Below are 16,375 nucleotides of genomic sequence, written 5' to 3'. Positions count from 1 at the left end.
ATAGGTCATGTGGTTGTTAACATTTTTTAATTCTTAAAAAATGAAAAAAAATTTTCATTTACCTTTTTTTGTTGATGGACGAATGAAATTCTGGCTGTATATAGGGTTCTGGGATGGTAGTCCTGCACTCTTGAAAGTCTAGATATTATTTCAACATCTTCTGTCTTCTAGGACTTTGTATGTTGTATTAGAGAAGTCCAACACTCATCTTATTTTCTATTTGTAGAAAACTTACTCTTTCTGAGTGGAAATTTAAGATTTATCTTTTAGGGATGCCTGGGTGGCTCAGCAGTTGAACGTCTGCCTTTGACTCAGGGTGTGATCCTGGGATCCCGGGTTCGAGTACCATATCGGGTTTCTTGCATGGAGCCTGCCTGTCCCTCTGCCTGTGTCTCTGACTCTCTTTCTCTCTCATGAATAAATAAAATCTTTATTCATTCAAAAATAAATAAATTTTATTCATTCATGAGAGAGAAAGAGAGAGAGAGAGAGAGAGAGAGGCAGAGACACAGGCAGAGGGAGAAGCAGGCTCCATGCAGGGAGCCCGATGCGGGACTCAATCCTGGGTCTCCAGGATCAGGCCCTGGGCTGAAGGCGGCTCTAAACTGCTGAGCCATCCGGGCTGCCTGAATAAATAAAATCTTTTTTTTAAAGATTTTATTTATTTTATTAATGAGAGACACACACACACACAGAGAGGGAGAGACACAGGCAGAGGGAGAAGCAGGCTCCATGCAGGGAGCCCGACGTGGGACTTGATCCTGGGACTCCAGGATCACGCTTCGGCCAATAAAATCTTTAAAAAAAAGATTTATCTTTTATTCTTGAGACTTAGAATTTCACCAAGGTATGCCTAAGTATGTATATCAGCTATTGCCAGAATGATGCTATGTAACTACCACAAAAATCTCATTGGCATTAAATTATAATTCTCGGTTACTCACACATCTAAAAATCTAGGGTGGGCTTGACTCTGACATTCAGGTTGGGCTCAGGTCGGCTTGATGTATTTCTCATCCTCCTTGAATCAGGAGCGTCCCAAAGCATGCTCTCCTCCTGGCAGAAAGCAGAAGGGGAGGATGTGAAAATAAAGGAAGCTTCATTTAAAATGAGGTTGAGAGGCCCTGAAGGGGGAGCTCTGGGCACGCCTGACTGGCTCAGCTGTGGTGTGTAATTCTTGATCGCAGGGGGGGTTGTGAGTTTGAGCCCCAAACTCACATGATTACTTAAAATCATTTTTTTAAAATGATCCTTAAAAAAATAAAGGGAGAGCTCTCATGCATGTACCATCCATTACAGCCTGCATAACCAGCAGCAAGAAGGAAGGTAGGAATTACCTTGACTAGGGAAGACATTTTGCACACAGGGTTTTCATCTTTTGCTTTAACCAAAGAGAAGTAAGTTCCCTTCCTGTCTCAGCAACAGCACTAACCAGGGCTTGTAGCCAATGAGAAATCACCACAACCTGAAACTCTTGTTCTCCAGGGAACTTCTGTTTAAAACAGCCCTCCCCACTTCCTCTTAAAACCTAATAAAAGGGATGCCTGGCTCAGTCTGAAGAGCATGTGACTCCTGATCTTGGGGTTGTGGGTTTGAGCCCCAAGTTGGGTGTAGAGATCCCTTAAATAAATAAACTTAAGAAAAATTCCAACCACCATAAAAAAAAAAAAACTAAGAAAAGCTGACGTTCCCTTCATCTCCTTGGGCTTACCTAGGGTTCACCATGGCTTGTATGTTTGGGTCTGTTTTCATTTTTTCTTAGACTCATTTTGGCTTGTATGTTCCAAAGTGCAATTGTTCTGTTATTCCTCAATAAACTAATTTGGCTAGTAAAATAACTGGCTTTTTCATTTTTGAGGTTGACAATGGTGAACCCACTGTGCAGGTAAAATTCAGGCTTCTGCTTGTATTACGTCCATTGACCCAAGTGAAGCACAACCAACCCTAAGTCAGGAGCTCGGAAGTATAATCTGCTCCTCTGTGTTAGGTGAAAGGGAGGGAACTGGTACTTGTTTGCACAGGTAGTTAATCAGCTATAATTTGTAGATTACCTACTATGATTCTCATGGAACCTACTGGAAACTTGGTGTACTTTTTCAGCCTGCAAACTTGGGCCTTTGTTTTGTTCAAGGAAATTTTCATTTATTTGCCTAATTATACTTCTCCTCCAGCAGTTCCCTCTCCTTATTGATGGCCTATTTTTGCTTGTTATGTCTCCTAGATCTGTCCTCCACCAAGACTCTTAGTTTTTCCCTATAAGCTCCACATTTTTTGCATTTTGAGATATTATACTTTGAGATATTTCTTCTTACTAATTCTAGCTCCAAGAGTAGCCATCCTCTTCTTTAATTCATCTGATGTATATATATTTTTTAAAACTATGTTTGTTTTTTTAAAAATATTTTATTTATTTGAGAGATAGCAAGAGAGAGAATGAGCAGGAAGGACAGGGAGAAGCAGGCTCCCCACTGAGCAGGGAGCCCGACATGGGGCTTGATCCCAGCACTCTGGGATCATGCTCTGAGCCGAAGGCAGATACTTAATCAACCTAGCCACTCAGGTGCCCCGTATCTTTTTTTTTTTAAGATTTTATTTATTTATTTATTTATTTATTTATTTATTTATTTATTTATTTATTTATCTATCTATCTATCTATCTATCTATCTATCTATCTATTTATTTAGAGAGCGAGCGAGAATGAGTGGAGGCAGAGGGAGAGAGAGAATCTCAAACAGACTCCAGGCTCAGAGCAAAGTCCCATGTGGGGCTCCATCCCAGGACCCTGAGATCATGACCTGAGCCGAAATCAAGAGTTGAATGCTTAACTGATCGAGCCACCCAGGCATCCCCATCTGATGTTTCCTTAAGTTTGAAACCACAGCATCCAATTTCAGAGAGTTTGTACGTGTGGGAAGAGGTGTGCATGTATAGGATGACCAACTTACCCTGGTTTGCCGAGCACTGTCCTGGCTTTAGCACCGAAAGGGTCACATCCCTGGAACACTCAGTCCCAGGCAAACTGGGACAGTTGATCACCCTGATACTATACGTGAATCTCTTTAAATCCTAGTTTTATTTTTTTAATCGTTATCTGTCTTCTGTAGCAATTCTGTTTTTGCTGGGTGTCTGTCCTGTTTGATCTTTCTCCTCTGGCTGCTGGGAACTCTAAGATGTCTGGTTATTTTTCTTTATCTACTGTATTGAGACCATTTGGGTCTCGCCTGTCATATACCAGAGCTTGAAACAAATTCAGCTACTAGCTTTATTGGGAGAGAGAAAAACTTACAAGGCCAGGATAGCAAGAGAAGAGAAGGCATGGATCCCTTTCCTCCCATCATCCAGCAGAGGAGAGTACCAGTGCCACCATACTTTCCTAGATACACAGTGTGGGTTCACGTTCCAATAGAGGGACCTGCATCATTATTGCTCTTCTTTAGAACAAGCATGAGAAAACAATCTTATCAAGGAAGGGATACACAAACTGCTTGGGTGCCATGCAGTCTGGAGCTAGACACTAGATATTTAAAGGAGTTGTCTCAGAATTTAAGCCATCAGCACCTGAGGTCTGCTGGGAGACACTTTTCCTGGGTTTCCCTTGTTTCTGCACATTTTGTGAACAGAGGCACTGACAGCTTTTATTCTGAGATAACTTTCCAAGGAAATTTGTGTAATGAACAGCCTTAGGAGACAGAGATTGTGTCTCCATATGGAGCCAAAGAAAAATTTGTTGACTGGTATCATAATGTCTCCCTTTAGGGCAAAAATTGGGCAGGTTTGCTTGCAGCTCTCTTTAAGATCCTGGTATTTCCTAAGCTTGGTTCCTCCCCTATGACACACCTCCACTGCATGTGCAGCATCCACTTGGGCCTGTCTCCGAGTTGCCCCAGTGGGACGTGGCGGGGCAAGAGAACCAACGCAAACATGAAGCACATGCTGCCTGTCATGCTACGGGTAATAAAATCCTTTGCCTTTGACCCAATGTTCTTGTGATTTCTGCCAGCATCTAAGAGATTAAAGCAGACTCACTTGTTGGTTTGCAGGCAGGGGAAGTCTCGTACCCTTCCCAGTTCTCACCAGAGCCTGTTTTGGTGACATGCTGCCCCATCAGAAATCCTTCAGTGGAAGCTTCCTCCACCCTGCTCCCAGCAAACCAGAATGAGGTCACTTTGGGATAATTATGCTCATTTCACTATAGCAGATAACTGGCAACTCCAGGGTGGTAGATCATCTTTGACCTTTATGTGGAGAAAGTCCCACTGTACGATAAGGTCATCTTCTAAGTATGATTTATAAGTATTTTTAAAAAGATTTCATTCATTTGAGAGAGAGTGCATGAGCAGGGCAGGGAGTGGGGAAGGACAGAGGGAGAGGGAAAAGCAGATGTCCCACTGAGTAGGGAGCCCCATGTGGGGTTCGATCCCAGGACCCTGAGATCAGGATCTGAGCCAAAGGCAGATATTTAACCAACTGAGCCACCCAGGCACCCCTGATTTATGAGTATTTTTCTATGAAAATAGCTTTATAAACAGCGGTTATATCTAGCCCTAGTTATTCCCAGTCTGACCCTGTAAATTTATTAAGCAGCTCCAGCTTAATGGTTAAGATTATGGGTTCTGGAACCAGGCTATCTAGATTCAAATCTTGGCTCCTCCCTTAGCTAGATTAGTTACAGTATCCTCTCAGCTGTCTCACTTGAAAATGGAGTTTACAACACTAACCACCAATAGGGTCATTTTGAGGATTAAATGAATAATGCATGTCTTGTAAGCAGCTCCTTGGTGGGCTGCTGTGATAATCATTAAATAATCTGGCCGCTATGTACAATTTAAGCAAGCTTGATCATCACCTGTTGTCTTGCTTTTATGAGATAGAGTAAAATTAGCCTTGCTCTGCCCACTCCATTCTCCCAGGTGAGAAGGCCAGGCCTGGGGAGAGGGGTCTGCAGTTCTCCAGCCCGCCTGGGACTAGAAGAATGTTCCTACTACCAGGGAGCAGTATTATGAAACTTGCTTGGCCCACATCTAAATTACATTTTCTAACATATTAGTGTCACTTTCAAAGAGAATATACTGATGTCCAACAGTCTGACTCTGAATCTCTTTCAGTTGGTTCCAACCTATGGCAGAGATGGCACCAACACATAGTTAAATGATAGGCTGTAATCTGTCACTTCATCTGTACGTCTTGGGGTCTCTCCAAACATATGCTGAGCCCACTGTGGATGGGTCTTTGTCTTGTCCTCAGTGAGGCAGCTGAGAGGGCAGTGTGAGAAAGGACATGGTCTCTTACCCCAAAGGCTTAGGTCCAAATCTGGGCTGATACTTGATAGGTAGGTGACCTTTAGCTCCCAATGCCTTGTTTCCTCATCAATAACTGTACCTTCCTTAGACAGTCCTTGCAAGGACTGAGTGGGAAGAAATCCTGAATTTTATAGCCTACGTGTTTCTCAAGATACAATTAAAACAGCTAAGTAGGGCAGGCCCGGTGGCGCAGCGGTTTAGCGCCATCTGCAGCCCGGGGTGTGATCCTGGAGACCTTGGATCGAGTCCCATGTCAGGCTCCCTGTGTGGAGCCTGCTTCTCCCTCTGCCTGTGTCTCTGCCTCTCTCTCTCTCTGTGTCTCTCATGAATAAATAAATAAAATCTTTAAAAAAAGTGAAAGCATTAAAAAATAAAACAGCTAAGTACATTTATCCTGTAGATGAAATACTGAAGTTCTGCAGATGAAGGATTATTTTATGGAAAAAGATATATACTTGAAACACTACTGAGATTGTCAAGGACGTCCTCATCCTTAGTAGTGAGAAGAAACTCGGCTTCCACTAATGAATGGGTGGCCGGGATGCTATTTCAGGAGGCAGCACACAACAAAACCAAAGACAGGACTGGTATCGGTTGGAAGGTGGGATAAGTGGGAACAGGACCCTGGAGACACCCTATCTAGCAAGGCCCCTAACATGTTCAGTTACCTGTAGGAAAACAAAAGTTTCTTAGGAGAAGTGAATGTTCCTAAGATTTTCTCAAAATAGAAATTGAGAATGGGATGAAATATTTTTATTTTAACTTATCATTTATGAGGTAAGTACACATTATCTGTGCAGATACACATCTCTGGACTTCAGGGGCGGGGGAGGGGCAATACATTTCTATCTGGAAACTTACCTCTACCAAGTTGTGGTCTGTGTTCTACTCGTGATAGGGTGACAAGGCACTAAAATCTCGAGCCTTCTGTTCCCCAATCTATTTATTATGTACTCATCTTTGCATATGTACCCTGCATTGTTTTATTGAGGCTTTATTTACTGGGAATGTAGCGTAAATTGCTAAAGGATGAAATGACATGAGTTATAAATAAAACCAGATTCTAAAGAGCCATTTTTCTTTACTTTGGTATCTGTATTCTCATCCCAGCTGAGGCCTAACACATTACCAGGTATGTGAGAAGTCCTCCGTACACAGGTGAGTGAATAAATATACTGTGGGATTTTACATCAAGGGTGCTTACCCCTTCCTATTCATCCGTGTGGCAGTGGCATCAAATTACCAATACTGATGGGATGATTAAAAGGAAATGACCATATACCACAATGGTAATGTCACACAAAGCTGAATTTATTCACTGGCCTGGGAAGGAAGCGCCACATGACTCAAGGCCAAGTTCACCTATGTCTCCCTGTAGCATAACTGAACCCTAAACAACATAGATTTACGTCTCTCAAGTCCATTATATGCATATTTTTTCGAGAAATACCGTAGACTACGGTACATGTATTCTGTCCTCCTAATAATTTGCATGATATTTGTTATCTCTAACATAGTTTATTGTAAGAACACAGCATATACTACCAATAATAAACAAAACGCATGTCAGTCGAGTGTTTGCATGATCGGCAAAGCTTCTGGTCAGCAGTAGGCTATGAGGAGTTAACTTTTTGGTTAGGCAAGAGATACAGACTTTTTGACCTCGTGGGGACTCGGCGCCCCGAACCCCCACACTGTTCAAGGGTCACCAGTACCGAGAGGGCAAAAGGAAAGAACTACATCAAATCAGGTGAGATTCGCAGTGCAGGTGTCCGGTTGATTCCTCTTACCGAGCGGTCATTACACTGGCTCACCGGTGAAAAGTGCAGGCACATGCACAACGATGTCCGGGACGGGTTACCTAAGGGCCCTAGCAGGCTCAGCGTCACTCACGTGGCAGAGCTGACTCATTTCTTGAAGTTGGTCGAAATCCCCCCTTACCGGGGCTGGGACAGCAGGCCCAGGACAGTCGGGGTTGATCAAGCAGGAAGCACCAGTTCCCTGCCTCTTTGTTCATCTCTTTTGGGCTGCCAGGCAACACCTCCCTTTTCTCCTAGGGCAAAAGGCAGGCAGCATGCATGTGTACATAGAAAAACACATTATCTGGCGACAGGGTGCCCCTTAGAAAACCGTAATGGAATGAAATATGAGAAGCTCTCAAAAAACTACATGTACACCAACGCTCCTAGCCAACGGTACTCACAATGGCCAAGAGGTGGAAGCAACCTACACGTCCACCAGTGAACAACGGGTAGACACAATGTGCTATATGCACGCCAGGGAACGTTCTTCGGCCCGACTAGAACGAACAAAGCCCGATACGCGTTACACCACAGGCGAACCTCAAACACCTTATGCCCAGTGAGACAGGCCAGGCAAGGAAGGTCACGTGCCATCTGATGCCATCATCAGCAAATATCTACAACAGGGAAGTCCACAGACACAGGAAGCAAACTGGTGTTTCCGGGGCTGGGGGAGGGGAGGATGGGCAGCCAGGGCTTCCTGGCTCCAGAGCTTTCTTTGGGGTGACGAAACTGTTCTGGAACTGGAGCTGGCGGTCCCAGAGCGCTGGAAGCATAGTCAATGCCACTCAGCTGTACGCCTGAAACCGGTTACTCGGCGCTTAGGTGAACTACACCTCCAAAAAAAGAAAGGGGAAACAGCAAGAACTTCAGGGATATCTTGAGCCCCACTGAGACAAGCAAGCGGGGACAGACAGACACGGGGGAGCCGGGGCTGCTGAACAACTGATGGCCACCAGGAAGAGACAGGGAGAAAGAAACACGGGTGGAAGGGAATAAAGGGGAAAGGAGAGAAAATGAGTGGGAGGAAAGGGAGGTGGGCGGGGGTGACTGGGTGACGGGCACTGAGGGGGGCACTTGATGGGATGAGCACTGAGTGTTATGCTGTATGTTGGCAAACTGAACTCCAATAAAAAAAAATATATTAAAAAAAGAGAGAAAGAAACGGGTGGATTCCGCTTCGGAACCTGACAGAGAGGTTGCCGACACTTGAAGAGCAAATAAAGCAAGCTCATTTTCGAACGCTTAGCTGTTTAGCGCCCGCAAATAACCTGCAGTTCTTTTTTTTTTTTTTTTTTAAGTTTTTTTTTTAATTTTTATTTATTTATGATAGTCACAGAGAGAGAGAGAGAGAGAGAGGCAGAGACACAGGCAGAGGGAGAAGCAGGCCCCATGCACCGGGAGCCCGACGTGGGATTCGATCCCGGGTCTCCAGGATCGCGCCCTGGGCCAAAGGCAGGCGCTAAACCGCTGTGCCACGCAGGGATCCCTAACCTGCAGTTCTAAAGCAAGTCAACGACTGTACAGGGAGGAAGCGAGACATCCCACAAGTGCCTTTTCAAGGCCAGCTTGCACCTGGAGGAGAGGGGCTGAGCTCTGCGGGGCCTGAGGGGGCGCGGGGACTGGGGGGCGCTGATGCTAAAGCAGCAGCCCGGGGCCACCACCAAGCAGGGCGCCCCTGAGCCACGCTGCCCATTGGGAGGTCTCCCACATCCTCCACACAGGCCTGACGAGCACATCACCTCTCGGTGGGCGTCACCTCTTCTCTCAAAACGCCTTTGTAAAAACTGCAGTGACCACACCGTGCACAGACCTTTTAGAGCACACACCAAGGCCATTCCTCTCAAAGCTGTCTCTGGTATTCAATAGGTCACTTCAGCACAGACTATGCACAGGGAAACCATGTTTAGAAAGCTACGACCTTGGCGTCCCACGCGACAACGTGGGCGAACCTTGAGGACGTCCCTTACTGGCTGCGCGGAGTGAGCCAGTCACCAAAGGACACGGCTGCCCCGCGATGCCGCTTCACCCAGGTACCCGAGGCGGTCCAGCTGCGGGAACCGGGAACCAGAACGGAGCACGGTGGGTGCCCGGGCTGCGGAGAGGGGGAAATGGGGAAATGGGGAGCTGCTGCTCCGCGGGGATAGAGTTTCACTTTCGCAAGAGGAGAACCATTCCAGAGGTCCTTCACGCAACGACGTGAATCCAGTCAGCATCGCTGAACCGCACACTCAAAAAACGCTGAAGCCCGTACACTTCAGGTCAGGGTTTGTAACACATCTAAAAGTTTTCAGATAAAAAAAAAAAAAAATACCAGGTTTAAATGACTGCTAGTTGTCGTTTTATCGTTTTCGAGAAATTATAGGCTTTAGGACTTTATTTTTTTTTAAGATTTATTTATTTATTTAGGATAGACAGAGAGAGAGAGAGAGAGGCAGAGACACAGGAGGAGGGAGAAGCAGGCTCCACGCTAGGAGCCCGACGTGGGACTCGATCCCGGGACTCCAGGATCGCGCCCTGGGCCAAAGGCAGGCGCTAAACCGCTGAGCCACCCGGGGATCCTCAGCTTTAGGACTTTAGACTGAACCTAGTGTGGAGCTGAGGACACCGCAGAACATTCTCCTAAAGAGAACTCAGTCTACAGCTACAACAACAAAGCAACACAATCCCAGGTTCTTAAATCGCTGCCTTGTTTCTACATAACGCTCATGAGGTTGTGCTTCCGTAGCGTTTAGACATCTCACCGTAAAATACTGATACCTTATGGAAAACAAACAAAAACACCAAAACCACCCAACGTGAAGTCAAAAATCGGGAGGTCACCTGGGTGGATGCTCTGGTGCTTTTATTTATTTATTTTTTTTAATAAATTTTTATTTATTTATGATAGTCACACACAGAGAGAGAGGCAGAGACACAGGCAGAGGGAGAAGCAGGCTCCATGCACCGGGAGCCCGACGTGGGATTCGATCCCGGGTCTCCAGGATCGCGCCCTGGGCCAAAGGCAGGCGCCAAACCGCTGAGCCACCCAGGGATCCCGCTCTGGTGCTTTTAAAATAGACAGAAAATAATGCAAGACTCAGAACTGGGGAGGGGAAGGCGGGTCTCTGGTCATTTTACCTTTGGACTGGCTTGCGGCCTGCTGGCCCTGAGGTGGCCCAGGCATCTGGGCTGCTACCATGGTCACAGCTGCAGGGCCCTGCAAGATTCTCAGCTGTTGTACCTGCTTCTGGAGCTGAGGCTAGGGCTGGGGCTGAGGCTGGGGGTGAGACTGGGAGTCAGACCGGGGCTGAGGGTGATACTGGGGCTGGGGCTGAGGCTGGGGCTGGGGCTAGGGCTGACCCTGGGGCTGGGGCTGGGGCTGGGGCGAGGGCTGACACCGAGGCTGGGGCTGGGGCTGGGGCTGGGGCGAGGGCTGACACTGAGGCTGGGGCTGAGGCTGGGGCTGGGGCTGGGACTAGGGCTGAGGCTGCAGCTGGGGCCCTGCAAGATTCTCAGTTGTTGTACCTGCTTCTGGGGCTGGGGCTGGGGGTGATGCTGAGGCTGGGGCTGGGGCTGGGACTGAGGCTGGGGCTGGGGCTGGGGCTGGGGCTGGGGGGTGAGACTGGGGCCGGGGCTTCAGCTGGGGCTGACCCCGGGGCGGGGGCTGGCGCTGGCGCTGGCGCTGGGGCTGGGGCTGCGACGACGACGCAGGGGACAGCTGCAGTGCCTGCAGAGGACGAGGCTGGCTCTGCCCGGGTGTTCTCTGGCTCTCTGCAGAGCCGAGCTGTGCCAGCGCCGACACCGCTGCCTGGGGCTGCGGCAAACTGCCTTCTGCACCGAACTTCACGAGCACGGCTGGCTGAGCAGAAGAGGCCGCTCTTGGACTCGCCGCACCTTGCGCACTTGACCCCTGTGGCACTGGCTGCGGAGGGCCGGGAGTGAGGGCTTGCTGGAGTCGGTCCTGGGGAATCAGCTGATAGACCTTCTGCTCTGGCTGCTGCCCGGCGTTCAGAAGGAGCGAATCTTGCCGAAGCTCCAGGAGAGTCACTGGCCTGAGGCCTGAAGCGCTTTTTAAGAAAAACTGAACGCGGACCGGCGGCGCAGAGGACACTGCCTCTGGTGGCCGAGCTCCCGAGGGCGCGCTGCTGGGCTTACTTGCCGCAGGAGCCGCGGAGCCGGCGGTAGAGCCCTGCCTGGGGCTGCAGGCCCCCGCCACAGCCTGGGCTCGGCCGCCAGGGCCCGCCGCTTGGACGACGACGCTGCGGCCGGCGGACGTGGCCGTGACCGGGGTGGCCGGGCTGCTCTGGGAGGAGCTGGCGGGGGACAGGGTGGTCGTGGGCAGCCTGCTAACTCCAGCGTCCTGAGTCACAGAGGATTTCTGGGACTTGACCGTGACCGGGGTGGCCGTGGTTCTTGATGAGGAGCCGGCGGTGGGCAAAGCGCCTGCAGGAAACATGCTGACTCGAATCAGTTCCACAGCGGACTTCTGGGACTTGGCCGAGACCGGGGTGGCCGGGGTGGCCGGGGTGGCCGGGGGCCTCTGTGAGGAGCTGGCGGCGGCCAGGGCGGCTGCAGAGAGCGCGCGAACTCGGATCGCTTCCCCAGGCGGCGGCTGGGACTTGGCCGAGACCCGGGCGGCCGGGGGCCTCTGTGAGGAGCTGGCGGCGGCCGGGGCGGCCGCGGGAAGCGCGCGAACTCGGATCGCTTCCCCGGGCGGCGGCGGCGGCGGGGAGTCGGCCTCCCCAGAGGGCCGCTGGGAGTTGGCCGAGGCCGAGGCCGAGGCCGAGGCCCAGGCCCAGTTCGAGACCGGGGCGGCCAGGGCGGCCGCGGGAAGCGCGCGAACTCGGATCGCTTCCCCGGGCGGCGGCTGGGAGTCGGCAGGGACCCTGGGCGCCAGGGTCCCCTGCGAGGAGCTGCCGGTGGACAGGGCGGCTGCGGGAAGCGGGCTAACTCCAGGCAGGCCCACGGAGGGTTTCTGGGAAAGACTGGGTGGCGCCGGAGCAGGAGCGGGAGGTGGCGACTGAAGGAAGCTGCTGGCCTCCTCCCCTGGAGGAAAACTGTCACCTGGCCAGCTCTCTCCTGAGCTCCAGGGAAGTCTGATGCGCAGAGGTGGGTGTCTGACGCCCTTCCCCAGGACTGGAGACCAAACCGACACCGTCGTCGTCGTCGGCTGTTGCGCTGGTTTCCCGGGAGGAGGCCCGCCGGGGCCGGCTGAGCCGCTGGGGCCGGGTGACCACGCGGTGGCCGGGCCCCGGGCCTTCTGCTGGCCCACCGCCTCCGGCCGAACGACTAGCCTCCCGGCGTCAGCCTTGGACTCGGGCGGGACACGGTTCGGACGGCCATCTGTGGCCGAGCGCGGAGGAGACGTCGGTCGCTCACGGCCGGCTCCGTGCCAGGGCCTTCTCTGTCCACAGAAAGGTGGGTTGCTCGGCGGCTGCGTGGAGGCCGGCTCCGTTGTCTGAGGCTCACGGCCGCCTTCATAGCCAAACACACCATCGTCTCTTACCTCGGGGGCTGGCCAGACCCCTGCAGGGGAGACGTGGCATCTGGCCGGCCTCTTCCCTCTGGCGTATTTCTGCACATCCACTTCAGAAGGGACGGCCAAGTCACAGGGCCTCCGTTTCCACAGATCCACACAGCTCCCTGCTTTAGAAATCTTGAGGTCGTACCGCTGCCCGGCTTGGCTTTGTCTGCTTTTTTTGCAAGAGGCCCATAGTCCCAGCTCGGGAGGAGGTGGGCATTGAGACAGCTCCTGCTGGCGAGTCAGAGAGGGTGCGGAATACCTCCTGAAGCTCCTTTTCATCGGGCGAGTGTTCATCTTCTGCTTGTTATAGAGCAGCCTGTTTGCAGCGCAGGCTACTGACAGAGAAGGGTCAAGACACAGGGGTTCGGCGGTGGCCAAGATCAGCTGGCTCTCAAGCAACAGTTTCTCTTCCTCGGTCCACTGCTGGCCGTCGCTGGTTATGGACTGCATGTCGCAGGCTAAGGTCTGCATCGTGGGGCGCAGGAGAACGTGCCTGGTCTGGTAGCCGGCAGGCTCCCCGTGGCTGCACTGCCTGTAGTCCCGTACCTGTGCTATGACACACCCACAGTGGAAAATGTTAACCTGAGATTGTTCCAGGAGATCCACCAGGGCAGGAGGCAACTCTTCAGCATCCAGGTATTCGAGCAGCTCGCCTTCCTCGTAAGGCAGCCGAATGGTCTCCGAGCAGGAGCCCTGCTTCCCCTCCAGCATCAGCGAATATCCCTCCCCTCCTGGGTGTAGGTTGACCACTAAACACGCCAACGACTCTCTCCTAACCAGCTTCTCTAACAAGTTCGCGTTGCTTCTCAGTTCCTCCGTAGCCTCGGGCTCTTTCCCACACTCTTCCACGTAGATGTCATAGAGCTTTTCAAACAGAGAGGCTGCCCCACTCGACGAGCATTTCCTTTTAGGAGGCCTCTGCTGGGCACTCGCGATGACATAGTCCGCACGGTCCAGAGCTCGTTCTACGGCCTGCTGCATCGTGCTGCAAAAGGGGCCCTACAAAGTAGAGAAAACGCAAGCGCCTTGAGGACTCTACTTCCATCTCTCACGTCTCGCAAGCGCCGCAGCTGCACAGCGGGAGCCACCAGCCTGACTTGCAAATGGTCGGCCAGAAGCCCGCCCCACGAAAGCACCACGCAACGCAACGTACCTGGGATTCGGGGAAACAGCTACACGTGTTGGAGCCACCAGGGCGCCGCCTCTGGAGTCGCTGGGGGCTGGGCCGGAAGTGGATGGGAGCCCCCCGCCCCCCTCCCGGGCTCAGTGCCCCTGCCTCCGCCCCCCTCCCCGCCCCCACCGGAGCATCTGCTTGTGCGCACGTGCGCTCTCTGCAGGCCACGGGCGGGCGGGCGGGCTGCAGGCCTAGCCCTCCAGGCCTAGGCCTCCTCCTATTGTGGCCTCCGCCTGCAGGCCACGAGGCCCACCGCCCGCACCTCCACCTCCGCGGCAGGGCCAGACCCTTGCTTTACACTTAACGCCCAAGGCACGCAACCGATCCGAGGAATACGCACTCCCCCCCGCCCCCCCCACACACCCCGTAAGGTCCCGGTCCACGCCAATTTGCGCAGGAAGGCGGCTTCGGGGAAGCCTTGGAAGCTGTTCCTTTCTTTTCTTGGCCAGCGCTTCACCCACAATCGTTCACGGTTTGAGTCTCCTGTCGTGAACGGCAGGGCTGCGCCTGGTGCCCATCACCACTTGAACACACCCCACAGAGTCCACGTGTGTGGCTCCTGCCTACGTGGAGGCTCGCTGTACTTGGTGCAGGCGTCAGAATCCCTCCTTGAATCTTCCAGTGATCTCCTGCCTGGTGGTTGTCATGTGGATGTGCGCATCAACGTGCCTTCCTGATACTTCAGTATTTACCTCCTACTTCCCTGTGTAGCACAGTAAGGGCGTTTTGCAAAGGATGCCGTAGGCAAGTCGCGCCGGCTGGGAATTACAGTTCGGGATTAAACTATCGGTTTGAAATAAATAAATAAATAAATAAATAAATAAATAAATAAATAAATAAATAACTATCGGTTTCAGAAGCTGACCTGCGCGTGGATGGAGCTGAGAGCTATTGTCCCGGTGATGGCAGCGCAGTTCAGTGATCACTCTGACTTGTAGACCACAGCCAGGATCCCAAGGCTGGATTTGGAGGAAGGTGATTAGGTCGTAGGTAACTGATGGGCCCTCCTTTTCCACTGCCTCCGCTGCCTTGAGATGTGCGGGCCTTTGGGGACAGGTTTCATGTAAAACAGTCTCTTGAGGGGGATCCCTGGGTGGCTCAGCGGTTTGGCGCCTGCCTTTGGCCCAGAGCGCGATCCTGGAGTCCCGGGATCGAGTCCCGGGATCGAGTCCCAGGTCGGGCTCCCGGCATGGAGCCTGCTTCTCCCTCTGCCTGTGTCTCTGCCTCTCTCTCTCTCTCTCTCTCTCTCTGTCTCTCTGTCTCTCATGAATAAATAAACAAATAAAAGATCTTAAAAAAAAAAAAAAAAGAGTCTCTTGATATTGACCGGAGACATAGCGATATACAAGATATTCAGAGAAAAGTCTCACAAAGGTGAGGAAGCCAAGACCAGTGGGTGGGAGTCCCAAACTCCGCACAACTATGCAACCGGTGTGGATCTTGACCAATGGCAATGATGACAACTGTGTGGATAGTAGATTCGGTCGAGTGAAAGGGGATTGACAACTTTTCGCCGGAGAGCTCCTGAGAGATGGCCCTGTATGGGGGACAGACGGGAATACTTTTGTGCCGGCCCACCAACTGTCTTTGGGCAGATGGATACTTGGGGAGCGCCTCAAGGGGGCTTGAAATCAAGTTGAGTTCCTTAACTCTTTCACACATCCTCCCCGTCTCTCTTTTTTCCACCCCCACTTGCCCGAATTGAGGCTAAGTACGAGACTGGATGGCAAAAGCCTATTTTTCTATGCGGTAATCCAGCTCTCCTCCTGGAAAATAAGGAAGTCCGCGGCTTTTGCCGGGCGGCTGCTCCCGGCCCGGGGAGCGGACTCCCGGCTTCTTAGCACGGCGAAGGAGGAGGGCCCGGACAGGGGTGAGGCCACCAAGGGGGCCCGGGGCTCGAGGTTGAGGGGGTCCCGGCTCTCCGGGTGGCGCCGGTGCCATCGGGGTCGGTGCCCTACGTGCCTTGCCCGCCCCGCCCTGCGAATAGGCCCCTGGCCGCCTGCCGCCTGCCTTCCCTCCCAGCTCATCTCTCTCCCCTCTTTCCCCCGTGTCTGTGCTCCGGCCGCAGTCACCGCAGTCACCGCAGTCACCGTGCCGCGGACAGCCTGACCCTTCCAGACACACACACACACACACACACACACCCCAGCCAAAGCCTGCTGCTGCTGCTGCTGCTGCTGCTGCTGCTGCTGCTGCAGAGAGGCCCCTCCCTGCTCAGGCCCCTGCCGTTCTCCACCTCTTCACCTCAGAGGTCCCGCCCTGACCTCTGACCTCGGAGAAGCACGTCAGTCTCCTGCTCTCCTGCTCGCTGCTGTTCCACCCAAGCACACGTGCCCCACGCCCTGTGAGGGCCAGCCACCACGCCGGAAAGGAGCCGAGCGTGCGCACCGTTTCTGCTCACCCTGTCCCTGGGTTCTCTGAGGGCAGAGGCGACGTCCCTTCCATCCTTGTGTGGTCACTGACTCGGGCGGCCTGCACTCGGCTCGAGGTCGGCACCGCCGAGGGAAGGGATGATCGACTCCACGCTCTAGTTACCTCAGCTCCAGGCTCCTCGGAATCTCGGCAGGTAGATGTATGATCCCCCTTTCAGAG

At 52.3% G+C, this 16,375-nt stretch overlaps 1 pseudogene; it reads right to left on the bottom strand.

Moving 5' to 3' along the window:
• Positions 1-10,511: 10,511 nt before the first annotated feature.
• Positions 10,512-13,845, bottom strand: LOC144308955 (transcription factor SPT20 homolog pseudogene; annotated as a pseudogene).
• Positions 13,846-16,375: the final 2,530 nt, after the last annotated feature.

This window comes from Canis aureus, chromosome X (assembly GCF_053574225.1).
Source record: "Canis aureus isolate CA01 chromosome X, VMU_Caureus_v.1.0, whole genome shotgun sequence".
Taxonomy (NCBI): domain Eukaryota; kingdom Metazoa; phylum Chordata; class Mammalia; order Carnivora; family Canidae; genus Canis; species Canis aureus.
This window is presented reverse-complemented; position numbering and strand designations above follow the sequence as displayed.